Raw genomic sequence first — 16,834 nt, 5'->3', positions numbered from 1 at the left:
AGAGTCCATGAACCCCCACTTTCACATTTTAGAGAGTCCATGAACCCCCACTTTCACATTTTAGAGAGTCCATGAACCCCCACTTTCACATTTTAGAGAGTCCATGAACCCCCACTTTCACATTTTAGAGAGTCCATGAACCCCCACTTTCACATTTTAGAGAGTCCATGAACCCCCACTGCACAATTTTAGAGGGTCCCTGAACCCCCACTTTCACATTTTAGAGGGTCCCTGAACCCCCACTGCACAATTTGTTTAGGGTTCCAAGGCTCCAAAAGCCGAAAAGTCCCGGTGTACTTATAAAATATGGTGGTCACGTATTGTGTGCTGTGTTCAATAACTGACGATTGCAGTCTGAAAAAGTATATACAGTTCGCACGATAAAGACAATTTAGAGCGTCTCAGGACCCGCTCTTTTAAAGTTTAGTGCGTCCCGCGGATCCCCTCCATAAATTTCCAGTACGTGTTTTCGGCTTCTAGTGCGTATAAGGACGCAGGGATGCGCACTTTGGGGAGCCCTGCAGTAGAACTATCGCCCCCCGCCCCTCCCCTACAAGTAAGATTGACCCCCTCCCCCCCCCCCCCGACCCTCCTCTTACCCAATTTACGCAACCCTAGAATCCAGTGGGATTTGAAAATGATGAATTTGAAGTGACAAATATTTATATTAAGCGGCTGCCTGGGAAATGCATTTTTCCTCAGTTGTGTTCCCGTGTGTGTGTACACACAGATCGTTCCTGTACACTTTTTGTTCTTGAAATGAATTGAGGACAGATAACTTTCCCCATGCCCGTATTTGTTCTTGACCTCCTACTCTGCCTCCTCCGCCTCCTCCTCGTCGTATTCCTCTTCCTCTTCCTCCTCCTCTTCCTCCTCCTCTTCCTCCTCCTCCTCCTTCTTCTCCTCCTCCTCCTCCTCCTCCTCATGCATCATCATCATCATCATCATCATCATCATCATCATCATCATCATCATCATCATCATCATCATCATCTTTTTCTCCTTCTTCTGCTTCAATAATGTCAGGAAAGTACCATTCTTCAAACCGGCACGGTTGGCCTAGTGGTAAGGCGTCCGCTCCGTGATCGGGAGGTCGTGGGTTCGAACCCCTAAGACTTTAAAATGGGCAATCTAGTGGCTGCTCCGCCTGGCGTCTGGCATTATGGGGTTAGTGCTAGGACTGGTTGGTCCGGTGTCAGAATAATGTGACTGGGTGAGACATGAAGCCTGTGCTGCGACTTCTGTCTTGTGTGTGGCGCACGTTATATGTCAAAGCAGCACCGCCATGATATGGCCCTTCGTGGTCGGCTGGGCGTTAAGCAAACAAACAAACAACCATTCTTCAAGAAGCCCAGAGGCGAACAGCTTTTACATACCAAACATCAATAGCATGGGAGTAATTGTTGTTGTTGCTGGGTTAACTATCAGAAAGACATTGAGTGTTACGAAATTAATTCAGTAAAAACATTATCAGAAAGCAGGCAGATTTGTTTAGATATGTGTAGAAACTAAATGATGCTCTTTTTCGTGTAAAATGCCGAACAGTTCCATCATGTGCGAGTGTAGTTTTCTGGGAATCGCTCGACGCACACATACATACAAACACCACCGCTCTCGCCTCGATCGATTCCCGGTATACCGGAATACATTTCGTCAAAAATTGACTGAATGTAAAAAGGAGACAAAGATTATATCCGAGTAGAAATATGTCCCTGATTATCAACCCCGTTTCGCAGTATGTTATCAATACGCCATCAATGCAATCAGAAATCAATGCAATCCAAAAGTTGAGCCTCTTGTGTCCTCTTCACTTGCTGAATCAGGAGAGAGCCATTCGCATTTGCTCGTTCCACGTTACATAATACCCCTGTTTTGCAAAACATTCAGCCACATTCAAAGCCACATTCAAAGCCACATTCAAAGGCTGGGCGTATCTTTGCCCTTTGCTGATTGCTAGACCAGCACGCAACGACATGGACTTGAAAGAACGTGGATTTGATTTGCTTCTGTTTCTGTTTTCTGGGTTGGACATTCTCTGAAACTAGTCGATGTTAGTTTGCTTTGGTTTTTTCTTTCGAGTTTTTGTTTTTGATTTTTTGGTGCCTTGTAAACAAGTCAATATCGGTTTGCTTCGTTTCTGTGTTTCGCGTGTTACCGGGTTTTTCTCTGGTCTTTTCAGGAGGTCATTATCAGTGTGCTTCTTTTCTGCATTTTCTGTTTCCCTGCTCCTTTCTTTGATTATTTTTTGTTTCTTTTTCTCGTATTCCTTTTTCTCCCCCTTGTATGCTTACAGTTTCTTCTCCTTGTCTCCTTAATTTTAAAGAAGACTTTTTTTTATATATATATATGTATCCTATCTTGAGTTTTAATTAATTTGACTAGCAATACTATTAACCATAATGTATTGATGATTATACATGATACACGAGAGTATGTACGAGGATGTATGTTAGGGTGCGGGTGTGGATATGTGTGTTTTGGGTTATATTGATGTGTACTTTTATGTGTCTATATGTTCTTAGAGTGTGTTTTTATGGGATGTTTTCGTACACGAGCCGTAAGAAAATTGTCTGTTTGTTGCACTCAGATAATAAAGTTTGATTTACGTGAATTGAATTGAATTGAAGAATCTCTTTTTCGTCGTCTGTCTTTCTTGTTTGTCGTCTTCGTCCTCCCCCGTGAGACCTTTGTATCAAACCACGCAAGGGCATACATATCTGAATAAAACTCAAGTGTCACACTCCAGTTGTCAATTTCGTCTTCACAATCTCGAAGTCTTCCCAACTTCTTCAGGATTTTCTTCAAACTGGCATAACACAGAAATCAATAACGCCGCGATCCTCATCCCCGCTTTCGTCCGCACATTTCTTTAAAGCTTTTCAATCAAATCGTTTACTTCTGCTCGGGAATAATGCTACCCCATCTTAAAGGCACAGTCGTACCCGTGCAAAAGATTCGACTCGCCCTCTCAGACCTTGCCAGGCTGTCACGTGAGAGAAACCCACCCCTCTGCTTGGATAGCTACAACCAATCAACATCCTGTGTGCTTTCTGTGCATTGTGGGAAACTTTTTCAATGAATTAATTTCTTAACGGAAATTAATTCGCTCACAAAATTCTCACTCTGCACAGAGAGTTGTTGGTGTGTTGATTTTTGGTATGTGTCCCAGTGGAGAAATGTTCTTGTCCCACGTGACAGCCTGAGCTGATGAGCCGAACTGTCTTCGTGGGAATGACAAAACGAATCGCTTACTTCGCATTGGGCATAATACAGCATCTTTTTAATCTCCCCTCACACACGCAAACTGATATATTCCTTTTTTGTCCTTCCCCCAACCCCCAATATCAATCAATCAATCAATGAGGCTTATATCGCGCATATTCCGTGGGTACAGTTCTAGGCGCTCTGCAGTGATGCCGTGTGAGATGAAATTTTATACGGCCAGTAATTGCAGCCATTTCGGCGCATATTTACCTTTCACGGCCTATTATTCCAAGTCACACGGGTATAGGTAGACAACAAGGACTACTACAAGAATGTAGTAGTCCTTGGTAGACAATTATTAACTGTGCCTAAGCAATTTTTGCCAGGAAAGACCCTTTTGTCAATCGTGGGATCTTTAACGTGCACACCCAATGTAGTGTACACGGGGGGGGGGGGGGGGGGGGGGGGGGAGTTCGGACACACAAATTTGACTCTGAAATAAATTTCCGCCGAACCTGGGATCGAACTCACGCTGACAGCGGCCAACTGAATACAAATCCAGCGCGCTACCAACTGAGCTATATCCCCGCAATACGCAAACTACCTCCTCTTAGCCCCCCCCCTCCTCCACACACACTCTCTCTCCGTCCTCTCCCATTTCCCTCAAAACCCCTCAAGCACATCCAATCAAAGATTGGGGGAACATTGCTGCTCCATCCCAGTGCCCAAGACCACCCCGAAATGGCAATGAGGGGTTCGATTGCCATCTACAGAAGATGGACAACAAGTCACGAACAAGAAAAGAAAAAGAGACGGAGAGGAGGGGGTCAGCAAAAGAGCAGAGAGATAGAGATAGAGAGAGACAGAGAGAGAGAGAGAGAGACAGAGACAGAGACAGAGAGACAGACAGACAGACAGACAGACAGAGACAGAGAGAGTGAGAGAGAGACAGAGAGAGCGAGACACAGAGAGAGACAGAGAGAGAGAGAGACACAGAGACAGAGACAGAGAGAGACAGAGAGAGACAAAGACAGAGACAGAGAGCTAGAGAGACAGAGACAGAGAAACAAAGCGACAGAGTGAGGGACAGAGACACAGAGACAGAGAGAGACAGAGACAGACAGAGACAGACAGAGACAGACAGAGACAGAGAGAAATAGACAGAAGACAGACAGGGAGATACAGGGAGAAACAGAGACTCAGCAAACAGACAAGACAGACAGACAGACAGACAGACAGACAGACAGACAGAGACAGGTATTCAGACATATAAAATGAGAGAGACAGAAAGACAGAAACAGAGACACATAGAATAAAAGAGAAAGGGGGACGGGGGCAGGATAGGAAGAACAAACAAGAAAAAAGAAAAGAAAATCCTGTTCGCGAGTATTTCGGGGGAGCCAAAGCCCCGTTCCCAAGTTTTCGGGGGAGCAAGTTTTGCTTATTGAATACAGCAGGCCTGGTCGAAGACTGGTATTTACAGAGAAATGCCAGCCCGCAGTCAAAGCTAGCCAGCGGGGATGGGTGAAGGGGCAGGCTTGATTCAATCATCGTGGAAGGATTGTGTTGCCGTTTTACATCAGACTGTTGTGGGAGGGGTTCCCTGGTTGTGGTGGTGTCGGTGGTGGTGAAAGTAGTAGTAGTTGCTGCAGCGGGGATGGAGGCAAGTCGGTGCTAGCTGCTTGGTTTATTAGCCTTAGCCTGCGGTTCATCTGCGTGGATGTTGTGACTGAGAAGGTGAGAAATTGTGTCTTCTCTCTTTGAAGTTTGTTCTTGTTGTTCTTGTTGTTATGTTTTGCTTGTTTCATTTCTTTGCTTCTTTCTCAAACAGTAGACGAATGTTCTTTTTACTGTTCTTTTCTTTATTCTTCTGTTTAGTTGCTTTTTTCCGCTAATTAGTTAGTCTGTGAGTTAGCTCATTCTGTCGTTTATGCGTGCATGCGTGCGTACGTGTGTACGTTGGTTAGTTTGTTAGTTGATTATTCAGTCAGTTAGTCAATTAACTAGTCGGTTAATCAGTCCGTCAATCATTTAGTCCGTCAGTCATTTAGTTAGTCAGCGGGATTGGTAAAGAGCAGGCTTGATTTCAATCATCGTGACAGGATTATGTTGCCATTTTACATCGGATTATTTGAGGGGTGTCGTCGTTGTAGTGATTGGTGGTGGTGGTGGTGGGGGTGGTATTTGTGGTAGACATACGAGTGGCAACTGCAGCGGCGATGGAAACATGTTTATAATACGAGCTGCGCTGTTTCCCCTTACGGCTTGATGTATTAGCTAGCTGTCTTTGGGGTGTTCCTCTACTAGCTGTGTAAATGGCTTGCGTTGAGACGGTGAGACATTGTGTTTTGGTTTCTTTGAACTAATTCTGCCTTTCTGTCTTCTTTTTAGAGGAAAGAGGGATGTGCTTTGTTGATGTTGAATTCTCTGCCTGTTTAGTTTCTCCTTGTTTTTTTGTGGTTTCATTTTTATTTTATATATATAATTTGTTTATCGATTTTTTGTTTAAAGATTATATATTATTATTGTTCATACCTTTGCATTTGTCATTTCAGTTTTTATTCGGTTCATTTTCTTAAACTTATTATGAAACAAATCCCCAATAAATTAAAAACTAAAAAAAGAGAAAAAACAACTTTTATTTGATGCAACAAAATTGCCCGTCAAAAGTTTAACCATATTAAAAAGTACATCATATTAAAAAAAATTCTAAACTATGTTGATGTTGACGTTCTCAAGAAAACCATGTCACACGGACCAAACCAAATACACAACAGAAGATTTTTGCCTAATCTTGTCGAATTTTCTGATAACTATTAGCCATGTCAGATTATATCTTCTATCTTATATCTATATACGGCTTGTGTGTGTGTGTGTCTGTCTCTCTGTCTGTCACTTCGCGATGCACGGCCAAAGTTCTCGATGGATCTGCTTCAAATTTGGTGGGCATATTTAGGTAGACCCCGGACACAATCTGGTCGATGAAAATTTTCAACACGTGCTCTAAGCGCGGCGCGGTGAACCGATTTTGGTTTTTCTGTAGATCCATTTCCAGTAACTCTTCCTTATCTTCTCCAGTGTTTTGCGCGTTTATCTCCCTTCCTTCGTGTGGCGTCATTCACGTCAACACGTGCTCTAACCCGGCGAAGCCGGCGAACCGCCACGCTGCATACTCCGTCTCGCGATCCACCCGGGCGAAGCGGGTAATCATCTAGTTATAATATACACGGATTGAGTCTGATTATAATGTACATTGACTTGAATATCAAGTAAAAACTTGAGCATAGGTTTTCCCGGGTAACAACCCCCCCCCCCCCAACACCCACCCACCATCATCTACAGGCCACTCCTAAAGTCACGGTTTTTAAGCCTAACATTTATATTTGAAGCTGTTTCAAAACCCAGTCACACCAAAAGAGGAAGAGGTTACTACAGTGGCCAAAACTTGATCACACTCTGTACTTAATAAGACAAGGGGGGGGGGGGGAAGGGGGGTGACTATTGTGGCCAAAACTTGATCACACTCTGTACTTAATAAGACAAGGGGGGGGGGGGGAAGTGACTATTGTGGCCAAAACTTGATCACACTCTGTACTTAATAAGACAAGGGGGGGGGGAGGTGACTATTGTGGCCAAAACTTGATCACACTCTGTACTTAATAAGACAAGGGGAGGGGAGGGGGGGGAGGTGACTATTGTGGCCAAAACTTGATCACACTCTGTACTTAATAAGACAAAGGGGGGGGGGGGGGAGGTGACTATTGTGGCCAAAACTTGATCACACTCTGTACTTAATAAGACAAGGAGGGTGGGGGGGGGAGGTGACTATTGTGGCCAAAACTTGATCACACTCTGTACTTAATAAGACAAGGGGGGGGGGGGGGTGCAAGAGGTGACTATTGTGGCCAAAACTTGATCACACTATGTACTTAATAAGACAAGGGGGGTGACTATTGTGGCCAAAACTTGATCACTCTGTACTTAATAAGACAAGGGGGGGGGGGGAGAGATGACTACAGTGGCCAACACTTGTTCACACTCTGTACTTAATAAGACAAGGGGGGGGGGGGGGAAGTGACTACAGTGGCCAACACTTGTTCACACGCTGTACTTAATAAGACAAGGGGGGGGGGGGAAGAGGTGACTACAGTGGCCAACACTTGTTCACACGCTGTACTTAATAAGACAAGGGGGGGGGGGGGAAGAGGTGACTACAGTGGCCAACACTTGTTCACACGCTGTACTTAATAAGACAAGGGGGGGGGGGGGAAGAGGTGACTACAGTGGCCAACACTTGTTCACACGCTGTACTTAATAAGACAAGGGGGGGGGGGGGGAGAGGTGACTACAGTGGCCAACACTTGTTCACACGCTGTACTTAATAAGACAGGGGGGGGGGGGGAGAGAGAGGTGACTACAGTGGCCAAAACCTGATCACACTCTGATACTCATGTAGACACTTCAAGTTAACACGCTCCCTTACAAAAGCCATGTCCACTATTGATCGGTCGGTTTTTTTTTTTGGGGGGGGGGGGGGGGTGGGGGGGGTGGGGGGGTCGTCTGGCACCAACTCGCAAATCTAATCATCGGCCTTAGAAAATAGACACCCAGACAGAGGAGCTAATATTTGTACACAATCTGGAAGCTCTTCAAGTCCAAGCGGGCTTTTGTGCGACCTCGTTTCCTGTCGCAAAGAGACACTGGCTGCCTTTCCTGGGAAGTGTATTTTGCTGTGGGTCAGTATGGTCACCCAAAACATGGTTTTATTGATTTGAAAATAGTGTTTTCAGCTTTCAAAACAGCAGTGTGCTGTTTTAAAGAAAAGTAGAGCAATATCATCACGCTTAAAGGTGCATTCTTGCTCGTGTCAACTTTCATCTCCACTATCACAGAGAATGATTTTGTATGGGATAAGAAGAATTGCCCCACTTGAACACATAGGCTACTAAAAATCAACAGTCTCCGAATTTTTGGATTTATTTTTGTGTTCGTGTTGTTTGTTATTGTTGTTTTCCTTGTAAATTGGGATCTTTATGCTGAATTAATGTAGCAGATATCATTCGCAAAACTATTTCAGCAAAAGTTCCCGCTCTCTATTTAAAGAAATCAGGCAGTTGAATGTTGGTATGTGTCCATGGGGAAGGGAACTCTGATCCCATGTAAACAGCTAGGCCCGTATTGTGCGCACAATTTCTTCAATTCAGTTCAATTCAATAGACCCTGTCGGCATCCCAAGCTCTTGCAAACTTCAAAGCATAGCAAAGTATGCTGCACGACTATCTCGCGAGAGCTGCGAAGGCCGATGATCGTACTTCTCGCGAGTTTCAAAGCATAACAAAGAGCATGTCTCGCGGATATCGCGCGAGAGCTGCTCGGATGCCGACAAGGTCTATACCAATCCATTCAATTCAACTTTTTTTTTATATGATACAATCAGACGTCTTTTATTGCACGAAAAAAGGCACCTTTAAGAGTTGAGGTAGAGACTTCTTGTCGATGCGGTTTGGATCGTTTTACATTTAGGATTAGAGGTAATAAGGCTTTCAGGATTGAAGTAGGTTGTTTTTTCAATTTTATTTTTAAGGTAAGATGTAAGTAATACATCTGTCTTCTTCCTTTTGGGCAGTTTCAACAGGACTATTCAAGCAGTTTGTTGTATTTCTTTTCGAAGTCACTGTTATGTTTGAAGTAGTACCACACCAACAAATAACATAATTGCCCTATTCTGTACAGGACACTCGCAGCTGTTAATATATCGCAAGGACTCGTCTGAATCGTGAACATTAAATCTCTTACTCAAAAACTGAAAAACGTCAAGTACCGCAGCTTTAAAGTTGAAAGTGTATTTTCAATCCAAAATACTTCTTCCCAAGAACATTAATTCGGTAAAGTACTTCTGTTTGAAGCAAAAAGAACAAACAAACAAAAGTACAGCATGCATCAAAGTATACATTTATTCCAAAATTCCCCCTCCTCTTCGTTCCTTCGTTATAACTCCACATTTTCTCCGCCCCCCTCCCTCCCACCAACCCTCATCCCCTTTTTTATATTTAGTCAAGTTTTGACTAAATATTTTAACATCGAGGGGGAATCGAAACGAGGGTCGTGGTGTATGTGCGTGTGTGTGTCTGTGTGTCTGTGTGTCTGTGTGTGTGTGTGTGTGTGTGTGTGTAGAGCGATTCAGACTAAACTACTGGACCGATCTTTATGAAATTTGACATGAGAGTTCCTGGGTATGAAATCCCCGAATGTTTTTTTCATTTTTTTGATAAATGTCTTTGATGACGTCATATCCGGCTTTTCGTGAAAGTTGAGGCGGCACTGTCACGCCCTCATTTTTCAACCAAATTGGTTCAAATTTTGGTCAAGTAATCTTCGACAAAGCCCGGACTTCGGTATTGCATTTCAGCTTGGTGGCTTAAAAATTAATTAATGGCTTTGGTCATTAAAAATCTGAAAATTGTAAACAAAAATAAAAATTTATAAAACGATCCAAATTTACGTTTATCTTATTCTCCATCATTTGCTGATTCCAAAAACATATAAATATGTTATATTCGGATTAAAAACAAGCTCTGAAAATTAAATATATAAAAATTATTATCAAAATTAAATTGTCCAAATCAATTTAAAAACACTTTTATCTTATTCCTTGTCGGTTCCTGATTCCAAAAACATATAGATATGATATGTTTGGATTAAAAACACGCTCAGAAAGTTAAAACAAAGAGAGGTACAGAAAAGCGTGCTATCCTTCTTAGCGCAACTACTACCCCGCTCTTCTTGTCAATTTCACTGCCTTTGCCATGAGCGGTGGACTGACGATGCTACGAGTATACGGTCTTGCTGAAAAATGGCATTGCGTTCAGTTTCATTCTGTGAGTTCGACAGCTACTTGACTAAATGTTGTATTTTCGCCTTACGCGACTTGTTTCCTACTGGAATCGACCCTTCCTTCAAGATGCGAAGCATGAGGGGTCAAGGGTGTAGATCGCCCAATCTTTGGCACGGACACATAGTCGATTTCAGCGTGCCTGATCTGCCGATACTATATAGCCCAAATGAGAATTTGATCAGCAGGCTATTTCCTCCGGTTTTGTGTATACGTCAGTGCAGTTATAATTAGCTACTCCACTGCGTTGTGGGTACATAAAACGTTGAATTTGAAAGGTACACTTTAGACGGTGGCGTGGTGGAAGGTCGTGAGTTCGAATCCCGGTCGCTGCCGCCTGGTGGGTTAAAAGTGGAGATTTTTCCGATCTCCCAGGTCAACTTATGTGCAGACCTGCTCGGGGAGGTTCTAGCATGGGTAAAAGCGATTTTTCCAAAAAAATGTGATTTTGGGGTTCTTGCAATAATGGGTAGGTAAAACATTGTATAGTATTGTGGTGGAAGAAATTTCACCAAATCATTAAACCGCTAAAATGACAGTTTAACCACCAAAAAACACTCTGCTCCTTGTTTCTTGGTCCCTAATCGTCGGATTTACACCAAAATTGGCACAGTGATCCATTGTCCCTAACTGATCTCCAATACAAACTTTTGAAGAAGAAAAAGTTAATTATTGGCAGTTAAAAACCCGTTATAAACCGTTATTTTCTAATTTTTCACCGATCTTTATGAAATTTTGTGGTTAGGTTGGTTGTCCCTAACTGAATTTCAACAAGAATAAAAAGTTGATTTTTGGCAGTTAAAAAACCGTTAAATCCCGTTTTTTTCACCAATCTTTATGAAATTTTGTGAGTAGGTCCGTTGTTTATAACTGAGTTTCAATACGTACTTTTCAGAAGAAAACCAAGCTTTTGTCAGTTATAAACCGTTATTTTCTAATTTTTCACCGATCTTTATGAAATGTTGTGAATTTCAACAAGAATAAAAAGTAAATTTTTGTCAGTTAAAAAAACGTTAAATCCCGTAAGATCTACGGCATTATTGCAATGTACTTTATTCATAGGTTTGTGTGTGTTCGTTTTTAACCGCCAAAAAATAACTTTTTCTTCTTGAAGAGTTTGTATTGAAGTTCAGTTAGGACAACGGATCACTGTGCCAATTTTGGTGGAAATTCGACAATTAGGGACCGAGAAACGGTTGTTTTCCAGTTTGACGTCGTATTTAAACTTTGAAGCCTTTTTTCTCAGAATGATGTTTTCGGCACCTTGCTTCGCCGTTTCCTTGATAACTCAAAATGTTCTCAACCGACTGGAACAAAACGTGGCATGGCCTTTTAGTATTCATAGGACTACACTTTGTGGAAGGCGTTTGTGGGTCGGGATAAAATCAAAGAAAATATAGCTTGTCAGTTAAAACCGTTATATGTGAAGATGATGAAATCAACGTTTTAATTAAAATAACGTAAATTTGATTCCACAAAATGTAGTCCAATTACATGTTATTGTATGTTTTGAATTTCTTTTAAAAATGTGCGCTCCTTGAAGAATTATCAAGGAAACGCCAAAATCACTATTTTCGGTTTCTAGATAATGTATGTTTTTCCGTTGAATTGTTTCTCAACGGTAGTTGTCGTGACATATTAGAGGGCCCCAAAGGGGGGGTATCATCACGATCACGGGAAGGGAAATTTTAGCTTTCACGATCACAGTAACCTTGATTTTTGTTTTCACGATCACGAACACCAGTGGCAAATCACGGTCACGGTAAAAGTTGCAGGTACAGAAAGCACGTGTCAAAGTAAACACAACCACACAGTTATTCGCTCCTCTGGATCTATTGTTTATTCAACACAAAGTGACAACTGTTGCACTTTTTTATTATTTTTAAAAAATTCTCTTTCATTCACACATAGAAATACATATTATGATTTGTAATCAGTAACAAGAATGTTGTTTTCATTGTTTTTCTCTCGCTCTCTCTCTCTCTCTCTCTCTCTCATACAGACACTCACAGGAATATACACTCCAGGGGCGGAGCAGTTAAGCCAGGGGGGGGGGGAGGGTTACAACCTGGGGTCCAGGGGTAGACCTTGTGGGGTACATGGGCAAGGCCCGGTTGGGGGGTCTGGGGGGCTTAGCCCCCCCGAACCTGAAGAGTTTTAGCTATTTTATGAACAATTTATGGCTTATCCTTGATTTTAAACATGATCAACTGGAGTCAGCAGCCACTCATGGGGGGGGTTCCGGAACCCCTGTAACCCCCCCCCCCTAATCCGCCCCTGCACTCATACACATTCAATTTCCACACCCTCACTCACACACATGAATATATATACTTGCACAATTTCACATTTCCAGAGCTAAATCTTTTAAACCCATTTTCTCAAAAACTATTGGGTGGATTGAAATTAAAGTACATGTATGTGTGATGGTAGAGTCTATAATCCTGACTAAAGGTCAGTCTAGGAATCATGAAGGTGGGTGAAAGAATATACACTCATACACATTCAACTACCACACCCTCACTCACACACTGACATGAATATATGCTTGCTCAATTTCACATTTCCAGAGCTAAATCTTTTAAACCCATTTTCTCAAAAACTATTGGGTGGATTGAAATTAAAGTACATGTATGTGGGATGGTAGAGTCTATAATAACAAAATCCCCAACGAACATGACTTTGATCGACTTTGACATGAGGATCAAGTGACCCAAACTGGCACGTCTCCCCGCCATAGTTCCTGAATTTAACCCATTGTTGATAAGTTTACATTAAACATACCATACCATACCATTTTTCATACCATTTTCTCGGTTAGGTACACTTTGGTTCTTCGTCTTTTTCATCTTTCTCTCTTTCTTTTTCTTCCTCAGCTTTTAATTTGTTTTTTGTTTTTCCATCATGCCATCCACCCTTGCTTCCCGAGTCTATTCTAGTATGACTCATTGCTTTTCGTTTCTCAGACCAGTACCTATCTTGTACCAACTTGCAACTTCTTATGGCAGGACGACAATAGGCAAAACAACTACTTCCAGTCATCTCACTTTTCTGAGAGACTGTCAGCGAGCTAAACTTATCCCCAAGGGATTTCGTTTGACTCACTCTCCGGCTGATCGCTCAGACTCGTTACTGCTGAATGACACTAACCGCTGCCTCGCAGCTGCCAGTCAACACCTTATCTCTGCTCAGATCAAAGCGCTTGATCGTAAATTACGTGGTCTTACGGTCAAACTATGCACCCTTCAGCGACAACTAGTCACTGTCTTTCCTCCTCCCACTGTCCATGTTGTGAAACAGATTGTTCACACGCACAACCAGATGACTTTCAACAACTGCAAAAACACTAAGACTAAAAAACTGTGTGCACTCAAAGACACTACACCTGCCTCTGCCCAACAGCCTTCATCCCCCCATTCATCGTCTGCGTCTGTCCACTCTGCTAACGTGGATCCCAACCCGCGCGTAGTTTGTATCCCAGATACACTTACTTTATCAGAGGATGAACGCTCAGTCCTGTCCAAAGGACTCAAGTTTGTTCCTTTAACCAAAACCACAAGCAAGTACAAAACACTCCTTGACTGTGAGCGTTTTTTCCGTACTCTCAGATGGATGGCTGTGTTAGGTTCAGTCCCTAGACCTCCTACATCACAGGACATCTTCATTCAACTCTTCCAACCAGGCAGCCGCAACCTTCCACCATGTGGTAAGTCTGCCCATGTTGAACTGTACATTTCACAATGTCAGGCAGACATCAAAGCTCTTAAACCCAAACCCATCAAACAAAGCAACCTCTCTGAATCAGAATTTGTCGCCCTCAAGTCCTTACAACAAAGATCTGACATCGTCATAAAACCAGCAGATAAAGGAGGGGCTGTTGTGGTTTGGGACCGCAGCATGTACATCCAAGAAGCCAATCGGCAGCTCCACAACACTACTGCTTATCAATCCCTAACGGAACCAACACTTCTGTCAGACAAAAAACTCATTGCCCAGACCATTAAAACTGCTGTCACACAAAACAAGCTTCCTCCTACTGCAAAACACTTGAACAAGTCTCAAGTTCAACAACCCAAATTGTATCTCTTGCCCAAGATACACAAACCTGACTCTCCAGGCAGACCTATTGTGTCCGCTTGCAGTTGCCCCACTGAGCATCTGTCTCAGTACCTCGACCATCTCTTGCAACCAATCGTTCAGACACTGCCTTCATACATCAAAGACACCACTCATGCGCTTCACCTTCTGGGTGAAATCAACAACAACCCTTCTTTTCATCCCAACCTTCTGTTCACCATGGATGTATGTTCTCTGTATACCTCCATCCCTCATTCCGACGGACTTCAAGCACTTCAGTTCTTCCTGGACAATCGTTCTGTTCGCGACCCACCGACTCCCATCCTCCTCCGTCTCGCGGAGCTTGTCCTCACGCTCAATACTTTTGAGTTTGATGGACAAGTCTTTCATCAGATAAGTGGTGTCGCCATGGGCACTAAAATGGGACCTTCCTATGCTTGCCTATTCATGGGCCACCTGGAATCCCAGATTCGTTCCACTTACACTGGACCTCAGCCTGAACTGTGCAAACGCTACATCGATGATTGCCTCGGTGCCACCTCTCTCTCGTTGTCTGACCTCACTGATTACATACACTTTGTCAGTAACTACCATCCCTCCATCAAATTCACCTTTGATATCTCTCCTTCCGCAGTCGCCTTTCTGGATTTGAACATTTCCCTGTCTGATAGCATTCTTTCCACCAGTGTTCATTACAAAGACACTGATGCTCACACCTACCTTACTTTCCATTCCTCTCACCCTTCTTCCACCATCCGGAGCATTCCATTTTCCCAGTTTCTCAGACTGCGCCGCATCTGTTCTGACACAAATGACTTTGAAGAAAAAGCAGCAGAAATGTCTGACTTCTTCCTTCAACGTGACTACCCATCCAGCCTCTTGAATGTGGCCTTACATAAAGTTCGCTGCATACCGAGACAAGTAGCTCTGCAGCCATCATCCACCTCAGACAGATCAGACAGACCTGTGGCAGTTTTGACCCACCATCCCCACAACCTACCTGTTCGCCACATTTTGAAAACCAATTGGTTCATCCTTAAGTCTAGCCCCTCTGTTGGTGAAACGTTCAGCCTGCCACCCTTGTTGGCCTCCCGACGGGACTGCAACCTTCGAGACTCCCTGGTTCGATCCTCTCTTCGTTCGCCAGTTCCCCTACAACCCGGCACACACGCATGCCAGAACCCTCGTTGCCACACCTGCCCCCACATTTGCCATTCTACCACTCTGACCGGCCCCCAAAAAGATTTCAACATTAAACGCACGTTCTCTTGCACCAGCCGCAATCTCATCTATGCCATATCCTGTCTCAAATGCCCCAAAGTACTCTACATTGGTGAGACCGAAAGAACCCTCTCTACCCGCTTCACCGAACATCTGGCAGATGTTCGGCATCGCCGCTGTAGGTCTGTTGCCCAACATTTCAACAGCAGCAACCACACCTCCCTGGATGCACGTGTGAAAGGTGTCTGGCAAATGTACAGCACCTCCACAGACAGAAAACAAGTAGAGTCCGATTTTATATTATTCCTGGGCACATCCACACCTGACGGTTTGAATGCGAAAATGTGATGTACTTGTATTCCCCAACCTACTGTGGATTTACGGTACGTGTGTGTGTGTGTGTGTGTTTGTGTGTGAATGTGTGTGTGTGTGTGTGTGTGTGTGTGTGTATGTGTGCGTGTACGTGCGTACGTTTCCCCCCCCTCCCCCCCCCTCTTTTTTTAATTTTTTAAAATTTTTTTTTTATTTATTTATTTTTTTCTCCCCTCTTTCCCCCCCCCCACCCCTTTTATTAATGTGTATCACTTTTAGTCTAGTATGCCTGTGCCCATGACATCATCCAACCACTTCTCTCCCCTTTCATTCATTTCCGTTCCTAGAGTTCCTTCCCTTTTTTGCGTGTTTCCCCTCCATTTTCTTTCAAACCTTGTTCGTTCCGTGTTGCGTCTGCTTTTTGTTGTCTTTTGTGTTCTTGTTTTTCCTGATGAAGCTTCCATAAGCGAAAATTCGTACCGTCTTGTCCCGTTCTTGTATTGGTGAGTACAGTATTCCTTTGTTTTTTAACTTTGTTCATCTTACCACAGTCACTTCGTTGTTTAGATTAAGTTTACAGGCGCTAAAATAAATCCAAGCTTAATGCAAAGAAGCGACAATTAGAATCTATGCCAAGCGTGTCCACGTTGCTGGGATGAAAAACACATTTCTAGTTTCGGTTTTGGCTACACGCAGACTCGATCAGACTCGAGCCAGTCGAGGTCACACTGAGGAGTGACAGCCGGACGTGGCAATGTCGACAATGTCAATAATCTCAATCAAACTCAAAGATCTTGAACAAATTTCAAGATCTTTGCCTACATTCAGAACAGTCATAGAGCAACATAGACAGGGCCGGACAAGGGGGGGTGGGGTTACAGGGGTTGCGCAACCCCCCCCCCCCCCCCGGCTTAAGCATGTACCTCGGATGAGACGAAAAACCGAGATCCATTCGTGTACACTACATTGGGGTGTGCACGTTAAAGATCCCACGATTGACAAAAGGGTCTTTCCTGGCAAAATTGTATAGGCATAGATAAAAATGTCCACCAAAATACCCGTGTGACTTGGAATAATAGGCCGTGAAAAGTAGGATATGCGCCGAAATGTCTGCGATCTGCTGGCCGA

The 16,834-nt window shown here is 43.4% G+C and overlaps 1 protein-coding gene across 1 annotated transcript in view; it reads left to right on the top strand.

The window, feature by feature from the left end:
• Nucleotides 1-4,771: 4,771 nt before the first annotated feature.
• LOC138967500 (CD302 antigen-like) overlaps nucleotides 4,772-16,834 on the top strand; it is a gene marked incomplete at its 3' end in the record, with an annotated part of 22,058 nt that continues 9,995 nt past the window's right edge. The window contains 1 exon segment of the mRNA XM_070340062.1: nucleotides 4,772-4,941.

The sequence above is a fragment of the Littorina saxatilis genome, linkage group LG5 (genome assembly GCF_037325665.1).
Source record: "Littorina saxatilis isolate snail1 linkage group LG5, US_GU_Lsax_2.0, whole genome shotgun sequence".
Lineage (NCBI taxonomy): Eukaryota > Metazoa > Mollusca > Gastropoda > Littorinimorpha > Littorinidae > Littorina > Littorina saxatilis.
Note: the sequence above shows the minus strand (reverse complement) of the source record. Positions and strands in the feature narration are given on the sequence as shown.